A 22,500-nucleotide genomic window follows, 5' to 3' on the forward strand; every position below is an offset into this window, starting at 1 on the left:
GCAGCTAAAATGAAGCAATGTGGAAGACTCACATACCTCCTGCTTAAGCCTAAAGTAATGAACCAAACTTCTGGAAAAGCAGCCCCTGGGTGAAGAAGAAAGACCTTGAGCTATAGCACCAGAGACCATACGAACATCCGAATACTTAAATTCTCATATCTCAAATACAAATGGTATAGCGAAATCTGGCTGGTCAACCTATACTTTTCTTTCTCTAACTACTAATAATGTTTGAAAGGAGCTATTTTTGAAGCAGCCCTTACAGTGTTTCAGCTCACTATTGTCAGCTTCACTTCTCAAATGCAATTTGATTTATAATTATGTTTTAAAACAATAGCATGAAAATAACATTAGGAGGCCATAATCTGAACTTTGTCTACTTACGCACATAATATAGATTTGCAGTGGATCTTCAGCATGGCTCATCTGAAACACACTCTGCTTCATATTCTTCCCTCCCACCATTTAATATACTATGCTACAAGTTGGCCTGCAAAGAGGCAGTTGTAGCACCATATATGTGAGTGAGGTCCAAGAGAGTCCATGCTCTGCCCTGTCATTCAGTCTACTCAGTAAAGAGGGACGGTGCTCAAGCTCATGGCCTTGGCCTCCTGTCTTGGACACAAGAATAGGTGATGAGAGGGGTTTTGGCTCTGTGAGCATATTTTGAAATGGCAGGAAAAACATAAGGCATATAGGGCCAGATGATGAAGGGAGTTTTGTCACTGACTTCAGTGGAGCAGGAGCAAGCCCATAAGTCACAACCTACTGATGAAACAAGCCTAGCATGGCTTCTACTGGCTTAGACAAAAGGAGGTTCCCTTTTCCTCACCAACTTTTTATGGGCTTTGAGGAAACTAGTTCAAGAGCCTGCCATGCACAATACCCAGAGATCAAGTGCTATCTAAGGCTGAATGAACTCTCTAGTGTGTTGTTCTCTGGGCTCAGAAGCAAATGAATCCCTGCAGGTTTGCTTGGAGGTTTGAGTTTGACCAACTTGCCACCTGCCCATTGCAGGAAAGCCCAGGCCCTCGTGCTTTTACATAAGGTGACAAAGGGGTGTTCCCAAGGCTTATTAACATAGAGCTGACATGCGTTGTGGGGCTGAAAGTTACCTATCTTCCCAGCTGTGCAAATAACTCAGACAAGTGTTCACTGAACTTTGCAATCACATGCTGTAGTTTGCAAACCCATCAAACACTGAAGATATAGTTCAGAGGGGACTGAGGTTCATTGAAAATATTTCCTTGCACTCTAGCCCCCTCACCTGATGAGAGAAAACCATTGACTAATTGATTCCATTCTGGTGTCTGTCTGACCACCAGTTTAGAGGCAAATTGGCACCAAAGTAGTATATACCTAAAGGCAAAGAGAAATGGATCTGTCTCTGAATACCAGTGCTAAAGCAAATGAACTAGTAAAAAAAATTAGCTGTGCCTTAAAACCAAGTTTGAAATTTTATAGGCACTTACTCCATAATTTGTACTTGGGCCTTCTGTTATTTTTAAACAAATCTAATTTCTTACAGCTGTGAAATTTACATTTTAAGAGTGTCTAGTGGCCATGTGCATTAATTACTTTATTGTAATATTTTAATGAGTTTGGGGTTCAACTCTGGAAGAATCCTACTGAATGCCTGTTTCCTAGAGAGTTACTCTAGAACCTGATTCAGTCACAACGAAGGGTTCACCTATGCTACAAGCTAGGGGTCTGAATCCCCTGCTCATGTGCACATCCTCAAGCTAGCTCTCATTGAGCTAGCAGAAGTATAGACAGCAGTGTAGCCACGACGGCATGGGTAACAGCAGCGTAGCTTCGCCGTGCTGAGTACAGACCTGCCTGAAACCAGTTGGTATCTACTCAGCTCAGCCGTGCCTCCGCTCCTGCTCCCTGTGCTACCACAGCTATGCTGCTATTTATACTTGGGTTTCTTCTACCAGAGCTACCCTAGTATGTGTACATGAGCAGAGAATCCCACCACTAGCTCATAGCATGTATGTAGCCTAACACACCCAGGGCCAAACCTGGATGAGCTCACACAGTTTTTATGTATGCCTTACAAACACACTAAACTTTGGGAAAGTTCAGATTTGGAGATGAAATTTGGCACTACTAGGTTTCCCTAGATTAGAACACCCCAAAACTCTGGGAAAGTTTCTATTTCGATCTAAACTCCATGGCTCAGGCTTTTTTTTTTTTTTTTTTTTTTTGGGTGCAAACAGAAAAAACAGAAGCAAGAAAGTTACAGAAAAAGTGTACTATTCAAACTATTCAGTAATGTTAGCTTCTATGCTGGCCAATACTGGTCTTAATGAAAATACCACACACTGATGCAAACTCTCCAATCTTTAATACATCCTGATATAATCATATTTAGAGGCAAAAGTTGGAAGCCCAGCACATCTAAATTCACCAGAGATGTACTGGAAGGCTTCCCTTTTGTTGCAGGAATTGAAGGACATTTGAAAAATATAGGATTACATAAAACACATGTTCACCTTAGCACCCCTTGATTTATTTTGGTGGCTTGTGTCACAACCTGAACTCTTCTAATATATTTTTGTGCGTGAATATGCCATGTGAAATGCTGATCAGGTGCAACAGGATATACAAGTTAAATGGCTAGAGGTTTTGTGAAAAGAAAAGAAAAGAAAAGAAAAGAAAAGAAAAGAAAAGAAAAGAAAAGAAAACCATTCCAACATCTTCATGATGATTTATAAGAAGAGAAGATTGTCTTGGTAATAAGAAAATCTGACCACATTTTCAACTATCCTTTACCAGGACTCAGTTTTTGTGCTTGCCATTTTGCGGGTGTAATAATCTCCATCTTCGGGACTGAACCAGAGATCTCCAGAGCTCAAACATGGGCTTCTACAGCTTGAGCTAAAGAAATAAGTCCCCTAGCTGCTGCTGAGGGACTCATATCCTCTATGGATCAAGTAAAGATGTGGACATGTAGTACACACTGAATAGAGGGTTACGCAGACACAGATGAATGGGGGCACAGTCAAACTGGATGTCTAGGTACATGACTGTGCCTACAAATCAGGAGTCAAGATGTTCAATTAACCTCAACTGCAGCCACAAATAATTGGAGTCACAGTGATTAGCACCCATAAACAGAGGTCAGTGTTGGAAACACAGCCCTTTTTGTGCACACCTTCTCACCTCACTTTGCATGGGTGTGTCTATGAGCACAACTACAATAAACTAACCAGATTTGCTTTTGAACCACTTACAGTAAGAGCACGAGTTATTACTCAATACATGCTTTTTAGCAGCTTTTTGAAGCTAAACTTTGTTATAACTGGTAGAGATAGTGGTTTGTGGTCTGTGAGAATTCTGTAATAAGACATTGTAATCTGTTTTGGGTCCAACAATACTGTTCTGTTTACTATGCAATTAACAATAATTTGTCAAGATTCTATATCTGATAACTGGAAATAGGGGTGAGGGAAAACTAAAGGCATTAGAAAATTTCACAGGAAAATGAATTGAGGGCTGTAAGGTATTTGCCTGGACATTCTCTCATTCCCATTAAGAAAACCACCCCACTGCTTCAAAGGATGTTTCCACTAAATGTACTTAGATTGTAAGTTCCTTGTGGCAGGGACAAAGTCTTTCCTTACACCTTGCGCATTGCCAAGCATACTGAACAATAGTATAATTTCATTTTTAGAAGAGTATCGATAAAACACCAACAAGAAAATCTTAGTTAAACCACATGAAAGCTATAGTATCAAACCAGCAAGAGTCACAAAAAAATTAAGATTAAGACCAACTGTGTACACAACACTGTAGCATTTGTGGTAAGTTACAGACAGAATATCACCCTCTGTTTTGAATTTCCTGGCTCTAATAGACTGGGTTCCCTGCCTTTGTGTCACTGAAACACTGTACTTGGTGTTTACACTTAAACCTGTGTTAAGCGACCACCATATGGAGCAGCAAAAACTGGTGACCTAATATAGGTGGTCTTTAACTAAAGGTCAAGATAAATTATATCAGGAGCCACATGGGGATACTTTTAAGTGGATGTTTAAGACAAGAGGTTGCCTGTGGTGGGATCCATAGTGCAGTTTCACTTTAATATGACTTAAAGGTATAAAATGCAGACGTGTAAATGCAATTTACCACAGAATTCTAACTTTTCTTCTGGTCTACCTCTGACTATACACATGTGCTGTATGTCTATTGACCCTGGTCCTACAGCACTAGGAGTAGGAACAGATCTATTGCACAGATTAACTTGACCCACAAACATGATTTATGGGATGTTATGGTCTATCTCGCTAAATCTATCTTTGCAAAAAATAAAACAAATGAAGCTTTTTCTAAACTAGCAAATTCAGTTTTGTGTTCTCTGAAATTTGGCGCAAGGGGCTCGCTTGTGCCTATGAACCAGTGCCCCCATATTTGGGGCAGCATGGAACTACACCGCCCAAGCAAGAGCTCGGAGAGCTATTGTGCTACAGGGAAGTGCAAGGCCTCCCGAAGCTTCACAGCTCTCTCCTGCAGCTACAGCTCTTAAAAGGGTGCACCTGGTGCTCCCATATATGCTTGTGCAAGTGAAGGGAAGCACAGGCCACCCCTCTCTCTGCCCCTTTTGAGTGGGCACTACCCAGGCACAGCTCCCAAGCAGAAAAGCTTGGGATGGTATTAAGAAATGAGATATCAAATTTATTATAGCGTTTTATAATGGGAAGTGTCAGGCGATCTTAACTACAAGCAGCTCTGCCTACAATATTGAACAGCGTACCGAAGGTCAGTCAGGGTCTCCTCTTTACCCTCTCACAGAATACAAGAAGAAAGGGATAGCCAAGGAAATGGAAAGGCAACATATTAAACCTGATAAAAAGAAACATTTTAAAAATTATTTTTACACACTGCATTGTTAATCTGTGGCACATGCTGCCACAAGATATCACTGAGCCCAAGAGCTTGGCAGCATTAATAAAATGATAGTTATATGGATAACCTGAACAACTACAGTACTGTTACGTAGGGAAAAATAAAAGGGGTATAAATTCTCATTTTCCAGAGAATAAACCAACCACCTAGTGATGGGAAATAGGAACAAACTTCTGCTTTTGAGAAGGGTATTTTATAACTGACCATTACAGGGATGTTTTACCTTCCTCTGCAGCATCTAGGGCTGGCCACTGTCAGAGACAGAACACCCAACAGGATGGACCACTAGACTCATCCTATGTGGTGTGGAAATTCTATGTTTCGAACTAGGGGCCCAAATTTACTCCCAGACTAAGACTTTGCAAACGTGGTAAGTTTTTCCTAGGAGCGATTCTGTCTGCAGTAATTAGCCCCTTGAGCATTTGTATTTTAGTGGAAATACTGATATGCCTCTTAGAACTTATAATAGCACAAAAAGTGATCTGACTCTAATATAGTGCATGAGGTGAGACTCCTGAAAACTTTTTGCATGAAGAAAGCCTGGAATTTACAAAAACCCATCAAGCAGACAGCTCTTAAAACTATTTTCAAAGGTAATAAATTAGGGACTCTCTTAAATGTAATTCAATCATCCACTTTTATAGTAGCTTGATTCTATTAGTTGTCCTATGCGTTTTACAAAACAGAACTCCATTAACATTATTCACTTATAGTTTCCATCTATAAGTGGATATTCTGCTCAACAGGCTTTAAATAGATTCTTTTCTGAAATTGCTATTAAGCATACTTTTACTCTAAGGGCAAAGTAGGCACAGGATTATGCTTGTATTCCATGCAAAAGATACATTTTCAGCAAGCAGAACCACATTCCTATGAAGTAAAAATACTTGATATAAGCCGATTGTTTCTATCCTTTCTAACCTTGTTCAATAAGGACTCTATTCTGGTCTTTTGAGTTACATACAAAGTCTCTGATTGGGCTGAATAAAGGTATCTTATGGGCTGCTTGGTGACTCTGTGTCCAAGGTGGACTTCGATCATGAGAGACTGCTCATAAAAAAATGCAGGGTAATTTTTTATTTATTTTCTCTATTTAAAAAAATGCAATAGACGACCCCTGCCTTTATATGCCCTGTTTTCAGAGCCTATTATTAAAAAAAAAAAAGGTTACCTACATTTGGCAACTCATTTTTGTTGGTCGTGAGATTTCACTGTAGGTAATGCACACCCTTCATCCTCATAACTGAAACAACCTCATATTCTGAATGTGGTACATACGTAGATACATACAATGCAGGGCCAAAATCAAAACACCCTGTCAAGAGTCCCAAGGGACCTTAACCACTTTACAACATCAGGCTATCACAATACAGTAGTTTTTCCAGCTGAAACTAAATGCACACTGATCATATAGATTTGGTACTGATAGCGCAATCCATACACAAATATGCATATAGATCCTCAGCCCTGCGGTTACTGCATTTGGAGTTCAAGTCTGGTTTCTTAGGGTGGGTAGCATGATGGAAATCATACAGTACATCTCCTTTGCCCCAATTGGCTAAACCAATCCCAGGTCATTAAGATGGTCAGCCCCACTCAACAACCATTTTTTCAGAGGAAAGGGCTACATTTCATCTGACCACTCTGATTCAGCTTAGGGTGGAGGTGGGATTTTTCCTAGTCTAAGCCCCTGTTTCTTGCTGGCTCTGTCATACAGTGGCCTAGTAAATACATTGCCTTCCACAATTCCTCTGGGAACTGTCTTACTTTCACTTTATATCTGACCTGACTAACATATCTCCCAGTTTTACTAGGATAAATTTAGTAATATATCTAATATGTGTTTCCTGTCTCATCACACTGAGCCCAATAGTACATTATTCCTCAAAAGAGGCCTACACAATACACACACTGTCTAGCTCCTGAGCTGTGCCCAAGGAACATTCAGCAGCACAGTTCAAGGGTGGGGAAGGTACAAAGGTGACTTTAAGGCCCCTTGCGATGTGCTTCCCTGATCTTGGGGCAAATCTGTTGCTGGGCTGGCCCCCAACATAAAATCAGAACATCTTAAGGGCTGCTATAATGTATCCTGCCTGACAATGGCTCCAAGGGGACTTTCTGGTTGTGGGGGGATCAGGATGGATCCCTGTCTATGCTCCCTTTTCTCCAGCCACCTTCCACCAGAACATCTGTGGTGTTGGAGCAGCTACATCAGCAATATACCACCCAAAGATTCCCCAGCTCTGAACTAAATCCTCCATGGGGAAGATCCACTTGATTTAAGGGCAGAACTTTACATCACTGAAGCAGCAGAAACCTGCCCAATTGTATCACAAGATTAAGGGCCACCTCTGTAATTCCTTCAGCTACTATTTTATTACTCTACCTGACCGAGTTGTTCCCTAGGTTTACAAAAGAAAATTTTCACAATACAGTTCACTCCATCCATCCCTGTGGCCAGATCCTCAGCTGATGTAAGTCAGCAGAGCTCAATACAATGGAACTACACAGATATACATCAGCTGAAGATCTGGAACCAAGTGTACTATTCCGGGGTTCAGATGGCAGAGGGAGGAAAGAAGAGAGAATTTCAGTGCTAGGTCTCTGATTCAGCTCAGTCTGTTTCTTCTTAGTATTTATTTTTGTTTCTGTGTAGCTGAACAACAGTTGTATTCAGCTGCTCATTTATAAATAAAAATCAGCTTCACATGGGTGGGTTGGAGTGCCCTTGTTTTTTCTTTCAATTCCGATTATTTTAATTTTATATATATTACATACATATTTTGTCAGCGAAACTCACTGTGTTATCTGAAACATCTGTGGAACCCTGCTGTGGAGAAGGCCAGCGCTGCTGCTGCTTCTGCTTCTGCTGCTTGTCTTCATTAGTTTGTTAAGCACTGATTTGCCAACGTAGTCCTGTGACCCTGCACAGTGCACAGGTTAGATTCAGTAGTGCCTGGGCTGCACATTAGAAATAATAGGATTGCTTGAACTCACAGGCAACACCTCTTGGTTCACAATGAACCACAACTGCAAGAGCTTAGGTTTGTTGGAAAACGGGAAACCAGGATTTTGCATGTGTATTAATGCAAACTGCTTATGGATGTATGGCTTGGAATTTGTGCATAAACCGGAAGGACAAGAAAATTCACTGATGTGGTACACACCAGAATGGAAAGAGTTCACACAGGTCTAGCGTATATAAAATGGGAGGGCAGGCTCAGCACAGTACATAAGTTTAAGCTATGGGGAAGGTGAGAGAAATTGTAATTTAATATATCAACTTTTCTGACATTTCTTTATTCTCTTCAAAATGATAAGTTATTTATATTGCCACCTTTTAACGTTTTTATTCATATTCTTTATTGCCCTGTCCCCAATGTGTTCATGATGAGCAGTGTAGGACCTACTGCTTTTTGGAAAGACAGATTATTATTTAATGCATGTAGGGTGCATGAAAATTCCAAGTTTCTTGTGGTGATGTGCCAAGATAATAAAGGGCAACTTAAAAATCACACATCTGTCTGAACATTTTTTACATAGTACAAAATAACACCTAAGATTCTAATATCCAAAACATTAGAGGGAAAAAGCATTTCTCTGTTTTTTTGTACATGTAGTTTGTGTGCAAAACAGCACTTTATGTATACTCAGTTTCACCCATTCCCTCTGTACAATGTATGAATCTATTTGTCCTGCTCTTTATGTGGGTTGTTCTCTTTTTTTTTTTTTAAGAATAGGAGAATGTGATTATAAAACCAAGAGGACTCAAGAGCTGGTATAGGAACTAAAACTAATTACAGACCTTTTCACACTAGATTTCAAGTTCATGGTGTCCCTTTTAAGGTTCTAATGTTTCAAGACACCACCCTGTGCTACCGAGAAAGATGGTACTATGAAAACTTTCTAGGAAGCTTTCTCCATTTAGAAGGATTTACCCATACACATAAAAACCTGAATTAAGCTGTAAGTCTTGTAGATAAACACAAAACAGCTTTATGTACATTTTCCAGAACTCCCAAAGACTCTGGGCCTGATTCAGAAAATAATTACAGTATGGAAATGTCATGTGATTTTTGTCACTGATCTTTTCCATGCAAGTCAGTGTGCATGTGTATCCAATTCAAGATCCAAAATTGAAGACTTATGTGGAGATAATTATAAGTGAAATTAAAACACAGGCACTGGAAACACCCCACTTTCCTTGAAAAATAACTGATCATCAAGTCATAGCAGGAATTTGCAAAGGCTATTATACAATAAATTATTCGTGGCAAGCATTTTGCTATATCTCTCACTAGCAAGACTGTGGTGGCAAAGGAGGTGGGGGGGGAGGAGAAGGGAACCCATTAAACAGACTCCAGCCAGCTCTTTCACCGCAACATCCCTTCAGCCTGAAGTGTTATTTGACTTACATTTATACAGCATTAACACCCACAATGTGCTAGGAACTGTAGGATGGCATAGTTTTCACCCGCAAAGAACTTACCATTTAAGGCCCACATCCTGAAAACTCAGCACAGCTGAAGAGGAAGGTGCAGATTTGACCATAGGCCACCACCAATTTTCACACTCCCCCCCCCCCCCCCATTCTGAGTTTGTTCAACTTCTGACCCAATCCTCCGGGTACAGTAGGCCAAACCTCAGAACTGTTCTAGCTGCTTCTGATGTCTGCCAGAAGCCTCAAGGGGCCAGTCAATCAGCCAAGGAGAGCCACTTCCGCCCACCTTGTCCCCTGAGCTAGGAAGGGAGAGGCACATAACGGCTATAGCAGCCCCACACTACCCAAGGATTCCCTTGGAGATAGGAATTATCCAGGTTCCAGTTCCTGCTTTATGGCTGCTTTGGACCACCAGAGAGGAGCAAAGCAGCCCCCAGGATTTGATCCCAAACTTATAATAAGAATGTGCTGATTTTTTTTAAGAGCAGAAATGAATAGACACGCTAGTGCCTATAAAACAAAATATAAACTAGTCAAAATCTTGGAGAATGCACTGGAAAAACATATCTTTATAATTGAAACACTAAGAAGTGCTAAAGTCCACATGATATATTTGAATGTCTGCTCTCTTTATAAAAAGCACTCCACTCCACAGTGATCTATGTGGCGGAAGAGTTGCTAACTTAAGCCACGATCCTGCAAAGGGATTCATGCAAGCAGAACCTTCCATCTTATCCTTCTGCAGTGCTGGGGCATAAAAGCAGCCTTGACATAACACACTGCTTTATGTCAAGTTTTTTCTAAGAGATTCCTGGATGAGCATGAGTGTAGTACATTACACTACAATGGCAGAGAAATTCCCTTTTGCTCTGTCTTGGTGTACATCTCTGTCTCTTCTTATTCAGTTTTACATTCATTTGAATAGTACACCCATCCCTTTTTGCAGTCCAGGCATAGATACGAGCACAGAACAATGGTGGGTGGTCATTGCTCCATAACTGAAACAATCATTGATCACTATTGAATTTTGAAGCCATGCCTGCCTCAGACGGAAGGTTAGAATCTGACCCTAAATCCATTAAATCACACAGTCTTTTTAAGTTTAATCTTTAGAGGATTTTGGTTGTAAACAAAGAACACTACACATGGAAAAAATATCATGAACTTATGACTTTACGTCTAACCCGGGGTTCAAATTGTGTGTGTAATTTGGCAACAAAAAGATTAGGTTTATGCAAAGACACACACATACTGGCATGTGGACAAAGCTGCATTGCACACATGTTCACACCCAAAATACACATATGGTTCCCACTTTAGTACAGGCAGAACACATATCAGATTGGTTGGCTTTGGCCTTTAGAAATATTTTCTTCAAGCCTTTGTTAAAAAAAATACTACTTTGGGTGGCTCTTGAAGACACGTCATCATCTATGAAGGAGATGTCCTGCAATCCAATACTAGGCAACCCCTAGATCAGGTGGAAGCAGCAGTGCTGGAACAATTTTTATAGTGGGGGTGCTGGAAACCATTGAACAAAATTTTAAACCCTGTATATGATAGGAACCACTTCAAGCCAGGAGGTGCTGCTGCACCCCCAGCGCCTTTAGCTCCAGCACCCTTTGTTGGAAGGTGCACCTTTCAATTAAAAGCACCGATTTAATCCAGCAACCAATGGGGCAGCAATAAGATTTAGGCAGCCTAAACGTTATACAGCCTCTGGAGTGCATCAGTCTCTTCCACACCCCAGCTACTGCATGGAGGAGGGGAAAAGATTCCTGCTGCTAATAATTTGGAAATGAGCATTAAGAGGAGACCCCACTGCTGCTGTGAGACTCTCTCCTTCTCCCAATCGCTGAAAGGGCTATTCGGTCCACTGGGCCTCCTCTTCTCTTCCTGATAGAAAATGAACCTTTTAAGTGTTCTTAAACTTGATCCAGTTCCCAGTGAAGAGAAATCAATGGGAGTTGGAGTAATCTTCGATCAAGCCCTCTTTCCCCAATATCTCACTGAGTATGCACATGAATACAAGGTAGATGGTCACAGGAGTGTCCCAGGTTCCATCTTCAGGAAGGAAGGTAGGATTTGGCAGCAACGTGAGCTCAGAATTGGCTTTGCCTCCCTATGTCTCACTCTAAGAGGGTCTGCCCCCTTGAAATAGGGAGTAGCCTCTGAAGCTGCAAAAGCTTGGGTGACTCACTGAGCTTCTGTATTCCCCAAAGCCACAGAGACAAGTTTATCCTGGACTGGGTCCTAATCTTGGATGAGAAAATGAAAGGGGAAATGTAAATTATCACAAAGACATAATGCATTCATAGCACTGTATCAAAATAACACATGGCTAAGATGACAGGCTATACATTGCTGGCCTGGATGGTCACCAACATTTTCCATTTGGAGTAATAGAGTAAAAAAGGGATATATTCTCATCTCTATGTGCGGTGAGATTTAGGGCTTGTCTACATGACATCACAGTCCTGACTACAGGGGAGTGAACTGTAAAGACAGAAAATATCTATATAAATCCATGGTAGGCCCACATCTTGAATACTGCATGCAGTTCTGGTTGCCCCATCTCAAAAAATGCTATATTAGAATTGGAAAAGGTACAGAAAAGGGCAACAAAAATCTCCAGGTGAGGAGAGATTAAAAACACTGGGACTTTTCAACTTGGGAAAGAGATGACTAAGGGCAGCTAGGATAGGGGTCTATAAAAATCATGAATGGTGTGGAGTAAAAGTGTTATTTACTCCCTCCCATAACACGAGAGCCAGGGGTCACCCAATGAAATTAATAGGCATCAGATTTAAAACAAAAGGAAGTACTACTTCACACAATGCACAGTCCCCTTGAACTCATTATGAAGGTCACCTATAACTAGGTTCAAAAAGAATTAGATAAGTTTATGGAGGATAGGTCCATCAATGGCTATTAGCCAAGATGGCCAGGGATTCAACCCCATGCTCTAACTTGCAGAAGCTGGGAGTGAATGACATGGACTGGATCACTCGATAATTGCCCTGTTCTGTTCATTCCCTCTGAAGCATGTGGCATTGGCCACTTCTGGAAGACATCTAGGCAGGATGGAGCACCGGCCTGACCCTGCAGAGCCATTCTTACAGAAAATGCTCTAAAGTGTCGTGCTCTAACTGCCCTTTGTAGACCCTCATGGCATGAAACTAAAAGGTTTGTATTAACATAGTCCTGTTTGAAAGGGAAGTGTATCAACGCAAACTAGGTAAGTTTTAGTTCATGCCAGGAGGGTCTATTTGGGCATTTAGAGTGCAACACTTAAGACTGCTCTACAGCTCACACAAACCCTGTGAGGACAAGCCCTTAGTATTAATAGGAGTTATGAACATAAATCTCTAGAGCAGGCTTTAGAGAACTTTTCTCCCACACTGATTCCAGAATTTGGGGCTTACTCCCACCCAAATATCTAGATCAGTGGTTCCCAAACTTGTTCCGCCGCTTGTGCAGGGAAAGCCATGGCGGGTCGGGCCGGTTTGTTTACCTGCCGCGTCCGCAGGTTCGGCCGATCGCAGCTCCCAGTGGCCGCGGTTCGCTGCTCCAGGCCAATGGGAGCTGCTGGAAGCGGCACGGGCCGAGGGACGTACTGGCTGCCGCTTCCAGCAGCTCCCATTGGCCTGGAGCAGCGAACCGCGGCCACTGGGAGCTGCGATCGGCCGAACCTGCGGACGCGGCAGTTAAACAAACCAGCCCAGCCCACCAGGGGCTTTCCCTGTACAAGTGGCGGAACAAGTTTGGGAACCACTGATCTAGATATTTGGGTGGGAGTAAGCCCCAAATTCTGGAATCAGTGTGGGAGAAAAGTTCTCTAAAGCCTGGGCCAAGGCTGTCAACTACTCTGCTAACAAACTGACAGAAAAGGAAGTTCAGATTTTAACTGCAGTGCCCCTTTTCTATTAATATTCATGAGTTTAAGATTCATGGTTCATACTTAGATTGTAAGCCCTTTGGGGCAGAGACCATCTTTTTTATTCTGTATATGTCCAGCACCTAGCACAATGGGGTCCTGGCCCATGTCTGGGGCACAATGAAGTCCTGGTTCATTAGAGGAGCTACAGTAATAGGTAACAACAACAACAGTAATAATAAGGTCGTAGATGATATTCCCTTCCAAAAAGTCCCTCACTTTTGCCATTACTGATTGGGTATATCTGTTCATTAAACAATAATTAAACAGCAATGCTGAATACTTTCAGAAAATGTTACAAGAAATAATATGTTCATCAGCCTTAGATTTGCAAACTATTATTATTTTTCTTTGGATTTTTGTTGTCGTTGCTGTTATTATCTACCGATACACGAGTTTCTCAGTGAAGGTCCAGGATCAGAACAACAGGCTGCTGGTCAGGATTTGCATGCATTAGCAGATCTGGCTTTGGAAGCTGAATTGCCTCCTTCCATTATAGGACCCAATATGGCCCTCAAATTCCACTGACTTCATAAGAGGTCCTTAGCACCTTGAAAGATCAAGTCCTATGACTGAAACCTATGCTGTAAGTTACTTTTTTCTGAGCAGAAATTAGAACAAGAAAGAAATTGAGGAATGTGAACCTTGCAAAAAATTCAGTGCAAAGTTCTTTAGTGCAGGTGTTCTTATAATTGTGCTACATTTGGAAAACTCACAGCATTCAGTGAACCTTCAATTCACACACCCAGCTGCGTGGGGTGGTGGTCTATTGTTAGTATACAGGTTTGCAATAAAAAACATGAAGTAATATTGGCTGGCACAAGGGCTGCCAACGTTTTTTCTTACTTTGTCTCGCCGCGTCTATTTATTTAGTTCTGCTTGCTTTGTTTCTGCTTTTACATTCAGCATATTCATGGGTCATAGTGGGATTTTAAAGAAGTAACAGCACACACAAGCCTTTTGAATGCTCAGAAAAAAAACTCAAACAGGTTCATGCATAAGAGAACAAAGATGCAAGGATGGCTTTGAACCTGAGGGTCTCTTGCACTGCACGTGCATTGCCAGCATGTCACAGGTGTATGCCATATGAGCAAGTGAAAAAAATATAATGGGATTGTGAAGAGGTGTGAGGATGATGGGTCTGTGTCCAGAATGCATTAATCCCAGAGTGAATGTGTACATCTGTTAGATATTTAGATGGTTCCTACTAGTAGTCTGTACAGATATCTAAGCAGGTGAACATCAACAGCTTTGAGACTTTATGTGAGGTGGCATGAGAAGGATCTCAGGCATTGTGGGCAACATGAGGAAAGGAGTGTATCTACTGATTATAACACAGGCCTGGGTAGTCAGGGATCCTGAATCCTATTCCAGGCATGGCTGCTGATTTACTGTGTGATCGTGGGCAAATCTCTCTGTTCCTCAGTTTCCCTGTCCATAAATTAGGAATACTAAACATTAGGGCTGATCAGAGGATGATAATTCTGTTTCACAGATGCTTTCAAGGATTCAAAATTTAGTTTTGTTCCACATTGTAATGAAAACAAAACCTTCTGGAGGTTTTTAAGACATGGAATTGCATTGAAATGTATGGTTTTGGATCAAAAATCTGAGCTTTTGGGGGTACGTATGTCTGGCTGTCTCCTGGTAGGTAGGTGAATGACTTTAGATGTGGAAAACGTAGTTCAAGTCCCTACTCTTCCTGATTCAGAGCAGAGTTTTTCATCCCAGCTCACTCTGGGTCAGGAAGAGCATAGGCTTGAACCCAAAGGGGTCACCCTCTTCCCAGCCATTCCTTAGCCACTAGGCTATAGAGTGTGAAATTTTCTGCCTTCCCTTTCCCCCACCAAAAAATTAATGGACATGGATACACCTCCACAAAACAGCATATTGCAACAAAATGAAATTTCATCAAAAATGTCCCAACCAGCTTTACACTAAATATCCTTCACAGAAGAACGGAGAGTGTTCATTAATGTTTGTAAAGCGTGTTGAGAGAGGCATGGATGAAAAGTGTGAATTATTATTATTAGCACAGACAAGTAGATTGCAAAAGCTAAATTTACAATCCACATACCTAGTCCGCTCAGATTCTGCCACCCAATAGCATGACTTTTGGGAAATGAGAGGAAAACATTTTTCATAGCAAGCATGAAAAGTCTTCTCTAATGCACCCACATTAGGGAAATGTTTTTTCCTTCAAATGAAAATTTTCTATAAAGAAAGAAAATGAAAACAAACAAAAACTCGACAAATCACAAACACTGTAAATAGGCCAGCAGCAGCAGTGGAATCTGCATAGCTTGGGTTGAAGTAGTCAAAAGAATACAAGCCACTAAAGGCTTTAGAATCCTACCAGATCCTATGGTCAGAGTGCTAGGTTCTGTTCTTGAATGCCCACGTGGCACTAACTGAAGTCATCAGGAGCTGCAACTTCACATTTGGCCCGTAAATGGTACATATGCAATGCAGTATGTCTGTGTGTTCATATCCACAGCTGGATTTGGAGTGGAGGATCTGCCTCATAATGGGTGTGATTTTCAGATTTGTTTAGTATTGGCCAAACTCTGCTCCTACTGAAGTCAGTGGTAAAACTCCCATTGATTCCAATGGACGCAGAACCAGGCCAATGTTGAGCAAATTTGAAAATCCAACCGCATATGCAAAATCGTGTGTGTGTGTGTGTGTGTGTGTGTGTGTGTGTGTGTGTGTGTGTGTGAGTGAGAGAGAGAGAGAGAGAGAGAGAGAGAGAGAGAGAGAGAGAGATGCATACACTTCATTTGTGGTTATATTATATTGTATCTTCCTTTAGTTTAACAAACTAATGTACATGCTCTAACAATTCATTACAAATGGCGTATATGCGATATACTACTCTTTGAAGGCTAACGAAGCTGGCACCAGTCTAATCTTTTGGGTACACACCTGCCGTGTTTCTGATATCACCTTTTTTGGATCATACCACTTGGGCATTCCAAGTACCTGATTCACCACTGCATGATTGCAGTGTTACGCTGGCGTAACTCCCTTGAAACACTGGAGTGGTGAATGAAGTCAGTGCTGTGTATTAAAAATATTAATTGAGCAAGTTTTTAGTTGGGACAAGCACATGGCATAATAATTGTAAAATATGCCCAACATATTCCTTAGAACAGAGTCCAAAGAGTTTGATTAAAATTGACTGAAATTAGGCTCTCATACTTCTGTTTAAAAAAATGAGAACTCATTTATTCAGCTTAATTCAAAGATTAAATATGATTAACATTTCTATAAGATGTCTAGCTTTTCTGAAATATACTGCAGTGGCCATCAAAATATTGATAGTCATTGGTTAAATTACTTCTGGTGTTTAATCAATGTTATTTTTTTATCATCCAATTTTTTCTTCAAGTCAGCTTCTAACACTAAACTACATTTCATCAAGGTTGGTAAAATGTTTAGAAAGGAACAGATGTCAGAATATGGGGATTGCCAATAACACTGATGGAAGCCAGTAATTTCTTTCCTGTCCAAAGGCAAAAGAATGAAGAATAATCTAGACTGTATACAATAATACAAGATTTACTGCAACATTAATGGCTATAAAAAGTAAAAGTATACAAAAGCTATCTCCATGTTTTCAAGCCATCACTAAGGACAGTGTTTTTCAATTTGAGACCATTTTTACTGCAAAATGAAAGGTCTATGTATTTTTAAACCTTTAAATATCCATAAAACACAGCTGAAGACCCAGGGTAGTATTAGTTGTTTCCAAAGATACTTGTATATTAATCTACTGTGTAGGTTAATAATTTTGCTAAATCTCAAAAAATATAGATGCAATCTTTCCTTTAAGAAAGCTGCTTGGCTTATTATTTACAGATTGTAACATTTACATAAGAGTTTGGTTTAACAAGAGATATAAATATAGATAAAACCCTTAGGACTTCATTCTTTAAACTGCCCTCTAAAAATCTGCCCTGCAATTTGCAAACTGAATTTTGTGCAGACTATTCTTGGAAGCCTTTTGTGAATTAGGAAGAACTGACTCGAAGCAGGGCTGGTTAATCACAATTTTGCAAATTGTACATAGCAATCATCCACACATTGTGAAATTCAGATCTATAAAATGCTGATGTTTTAAAGCTGAAAAATAAATTAGCTAAGTGGAACTACTTTGCTAAGAAAAAAATTAAATCAGTACAAGACCCCTTACAACAAAAATCATTACAACAAAAAAATAAAAATAAAAAAAATAAGGGAAACAGCCTCATGAATAATAAAGTGTATCTTCACTGCATGTCCCCACTACAAGCCCACCTCTGATAAATTCTACTGTTCTCCAGTTCCAGACTGCACAGGAGCCTAATATAAATACTCACCTGCCTATAGCATGTAAATTCCTTAGCTCTCAAGAATAAACTTGTGGCAGGGTGTACTACTTTAGGAGGCACCCATATATTTGTCTATGATCTGGAAAAAGCTTTAAGTGAGGGAAAGACTGCTAAATTTTATTCTTTGATGTGTCTTTGATTTTCCTCGGTCCAACTAAGAAAGTTGGTTTGATCATATGTTAAAAGTGGATGTCACTTGAGTAACAACTGTAGCAATATAGAATATACACAATAGTCTCAGGTGCATGATAAATTAAAACACTTAAAATATTAATAAGTGGCAACTAAATATGTGGGCAGTTGGAGGATAAATGACATTGTTCTGGAAACCAGGATTATTTCAAATATGTTTTTCCCTCTCCCTTCCCTGCACTTTCAGCATATGGCTAACATCTCCACCTGTATTTTAGGACAAAGCTAAATCAAGATACTCTTCTTTACAGAGGTTTTGTGACTCGTAAAATTTAGTTTAATGAAGGTCTCATTCAATTTATTTTCCCTTATCTTTTGCAAACTGTCTGTTTCAAGCTTTGCAGGAATACGCTAAAATTCATGTAAAATATTTTCAGTTATCAGTGTAATTACATATGACAAGAACTTCCAATTGGAATACAAAAGTAACAATGCGTGCGTTGCTTACTGTCCTGCCATTCCGAGGCCGCTCGGTACAGACACAAGTTACAAACAGTGGAAACCCTGTTTTCATTAAGTTGATCTTCACAAAGGTCAGGTTCCTTACCTCAAACATTCCAACAGTTGCTTAGACTGCAGTTCAGGAATTTTGTGTAACACTGCTTTGCAAAAGCAAATATTTATATTAGTAAATACCATTAAATTATTATACTTGCACTGGTATTTTCTGCATGGTATAGTTGCAAAATGAGAAATGGAAATTTAAACTAAAGGGAAAGGAGGAGAAAAACATGTTAAGCTTGTATATAGTAACGAACTTCACTGTCTTTATTGTTGCACTGAAGGCTATTAACTCAATGCATTGTTATGAGGCTTTACATTTTTATAGCTATCCTAATACAAATTTACGATCATGTGCTCCCCTCCAATACATGGTACAGAGAACAGTCTGAGGCAGAGAAGCCGTAAAATGAGTGGAAGGAAGGTAGGTTCTCAGCTCAAACTCAACACTGTAGGGATTGCACAGTTTGGCATGTGAGACGTTAAAAGAGGCGGAGCAGAGACACAGCCATTCTCCATGGCATGTTCCACTCCGGGAGGTTCAGAATTCTAAGCACAAATACTCATGGAAGTTACTGCAGGCTGGACCAGCCATAACTCCTCTGTGTGTTATCTACTACCTCACAGACAGCACCTGTGAGGAGGCCATAACCAGCACCAGCCGGGTTCTTAAGGAAGGGGGTGGCCAGACAATCAAAGGAAAGCCCAGGTGTGGGGGAGAGATGGTCCAGGTTGCACAAAGCTCCCAACAGATCCCCTAAAGGAGACAATTTGCCAATGAGTCAGCATGTGCTAACTTACAGAGTTTCAAGCACGTGTTTTATCCAACGGTGGGTTTTAACGCAGGAGGACAGTATATTGCCCATTCATTGTTTGCAAAATGACCCTATCATCTTAGTCTGTTCATTTAAGAGACACTGGATGCTCATCACTTTTGAAAGGCAAGACATTTGTTTAGTAATATAAACACATATTTAGGAGCCTAGCCAGTTGATCCATAAGACAGATGAGGTGGGATTTTCAGAAGTGCTCAGCGCTGACCTAACTCTGCTCCCATTGACTTCAGCACTTAGGCCAGCACTGAGCATGAAGGACATGGAGCTGCTCTAATAATTTATTAATACCGTGTTGACCGGGTTATTGGTATGTTCACTGTATGAGTATGTTGGTTTCGTTTATTAAAGGGACAACGAAAACAAGCAGGAAGGAAACAGAATAGTTCAAGATAAGCCACTCAGTAAATACACAAGGGCTGCTAAGAGACAATGCCTGAATCATTAGCAGTGAAGATTCTACCCCCTGGCTCGAGGCATCTTACAGAACTGCATTTGACAACCAGGGCCACGGCCAGGGAACCAGAAAATCAAAAGGACTATAGCAGTTGTTCAGGAGCTGTCTGCAGAAACCAGGCTGACACAGGAATCTGTGTGGAGGTACACCTCTACCCCGATATAATGCGACCCGATATAACACGAATTCGGATATAACGCAGTAATGCAGCGCTCCTGGGGGGCGGGGCTGCGCACTCCGGCAGATCAAAGCAAGTTCGATATAACGCGGTTTCACCTATAACGCGGTACGATTTTTTGGTTCCCAAGGACAGCGTTATATCGGGGTAGAGGTGTATTAAGCTAGGCCACCATCACAGAATGGTAGGGCTTTAGGTAAGACAGTCCACATGCCTGTCTGTTGTGTTCAAATCCTTTTTCTCTAAACGCCTTGTTCCTACTCTTGAAATTAAACAACAGATTGGTTTCAGAAGTCTGTCTGGTCACTATATTTATCGCCGGTCAGATTCCCAACGGGAAGAACCACAGGTGTCAAACTCCATCAGACCTGCTTGGTAAGCACAGTTGATCCACAGGGTATTGTAGGCCCAGGGCCAGGCCTCAGAATGGGAGAATCGCATGAATCCATGCCAGGAAAGGCACAAGGCTTGAGACTAGGAGGATGCATTCAGAGACCAGAGACAGCATAGCAGTGCAGACAGCCCAGGAACCATGGCACTGAGCACTTTTGAAAATCCACAATATCTGAACTTTCTGGAGCACTTGAGAGATTTGATTCAAGATCACTGTTAACTGAGATTGGTAAAGTCTGCTGATGTTTTATAAAGTAATGGTCTGCTTCTGCTACCCTTATTCACCCTGCATACTACTTTACTCCCTGAGAGATTCCACTGAAAGTCAATGGACTTGATATTCTCCTGCAATGAGTGAAAGGTGCAAGAAGGAGCATCAGGAAGCCTTGATTCTCATGGCTGACCCTAACACATTTCAGAGCTGCTTCTAAGCAGCAATAACTTGCACTTGAGGAGTGAGAGAGATGAACAGTACTTTCAATATCTGTCCTTAAGTGGTTTTTAGTCAAACGTTGATTCTACTAACATTCTACAGTGATGGACATTAGGTATGACATTTTTTGACATAATTTCAATAGTGACATCAGAAATCTTTGATACAGGGAACATAGGGACTATTTGACACAGGCAACTGGATAGCTAAGGGCACTGGAGATAGGACAAAATTCACCTCTAAGTCACCACTGAATATCCAGCCCAGTGTTCTAAAATTATTACCAACTGAAGGCTCTTCAGAGGCCTAGGCAGGAAGAGTAGCCTGAGAGATGTGCAAATCACAAAAGTCAACACAACAAATGGCATTAATTAACAAAAAGAGCTGAGAAACTAAGGATTTAATGGTCAGAGATACCAATCTCCTAAATGTGACCCCCTCCAGTACACGACTGAACCCCACTGGGGGGGAAGGAGGGCTAAGCGAATGGGGAAGATTGCACTACTGCCCCTATACTCTGGATAATATGATAGAATCAACTGCTGTCAATTTCATATTGTTCATGAACAATAAAATTCACTGAAGGCGCAATACAAATGTGAAATGTTACTTTCAATTATGTATTTACCAGAAAATTTACAACAGCTTCACAATTGGCTAAATATGAAGGTGTTAATAATACTTGTACACATGGAACAAAGGGAAAATAAATACTGACATGAAGGCCCTGAGTCAGCAAACACATGTGCTTAACTTTAAGCTTGTGCTTAAGGGTGGACAATGTCAATGCATATGCTTAAGTGCTTTGCCTTGCTATGCAATTGCACTTGCTATACTTTCTGAATGGACAAAGCTTATGAAGAAAAAGTTTAGGGTTAAATACCCTTTGTAGAGGCTTTAGTACAAATACCAAATCAACGCTAATCTCTATGTGCCACAAGCTTTGCCAATTTCCTCTTATGTTCTACTCATTTTGAAATGGAGATCCACATTAGCAGATCTGGCATAGGGAGGAGTTACTAGATGGACACCAGTGAAACACTTGGAAAATGCTCAACCAATAACTAGATCCAACTGTAAGGCTACCCTTAGGTTTCTTTAAATGCATTTTATTTATAGTGCCCTGTTCTAGCTGCCAAATACAGAACAGGCTCCTTAGTTGTTCAGCAAATTGTGGTTTCCCAGAAAATACTTACTGGGAATTAAAATATCTCCAAGCACATTCATTGTCGCTTAAAAAAATTATCCAGCATAATCACATAACATAAAAAAGGCAAAGCCCATTATGTTAATCATGTGCTGGACCCTCTGTCAAGTCACAAACAAGTTCTGCTGTTAAAAAAAAGCAGTAGGGGCTGCAGTATTTGGTGGCATGTATTTCAGTGGAACAAAAGGCATTAATGGAATAAAATGCTGTACTGTACCACTAGGCCTGTTTGTGACATGCCAGGACCACAAACCAGGTATGTGACCTGATTTCATTTCCCAGAAATACAATGCCACAAGATGCTCCTACCTTTTCCCACAATATATTTCAATAAATGGATAATAAGGTAAAGATTTGGGGGTAAAGAGTGAGGCACATGTAGAAATTATGTGAGGAGTGTGTTTATGATCCAATACCAGGAACTCATCCACTATACTTCAGTTAGTATATCCTTAGACAAATAAGATACAGCCATTCTCTTGGTGCTTGTATAAGAGTAGGCTTTCCTCCTGACCACTCTCTACTGAGTACATAGCAAGGCCTCCAGCACCCAAGTTGGTCCCCAGTCTCTAACTTCCACTGCCAGTAGGTCACATGTGTAAGGTGGTGGCATTTGGAGAAGTTGTGCATGTGGTCCCTTTTAC

The sequence above is a fragment of the Emys orbicularis genome, chromosome 14, assembly GCF_028017835.1.
Source record: "Emys orbicularis isolate rEmyOrb1 chromosome 14, rEmyOrb1.hap1, whole genome shotgun sequence".
Classification (NCBI taxonomy): Eukaryota; Metazoa; Chordata; order Testudines; family Emydidae; genus Emys; species Emys orbicularis.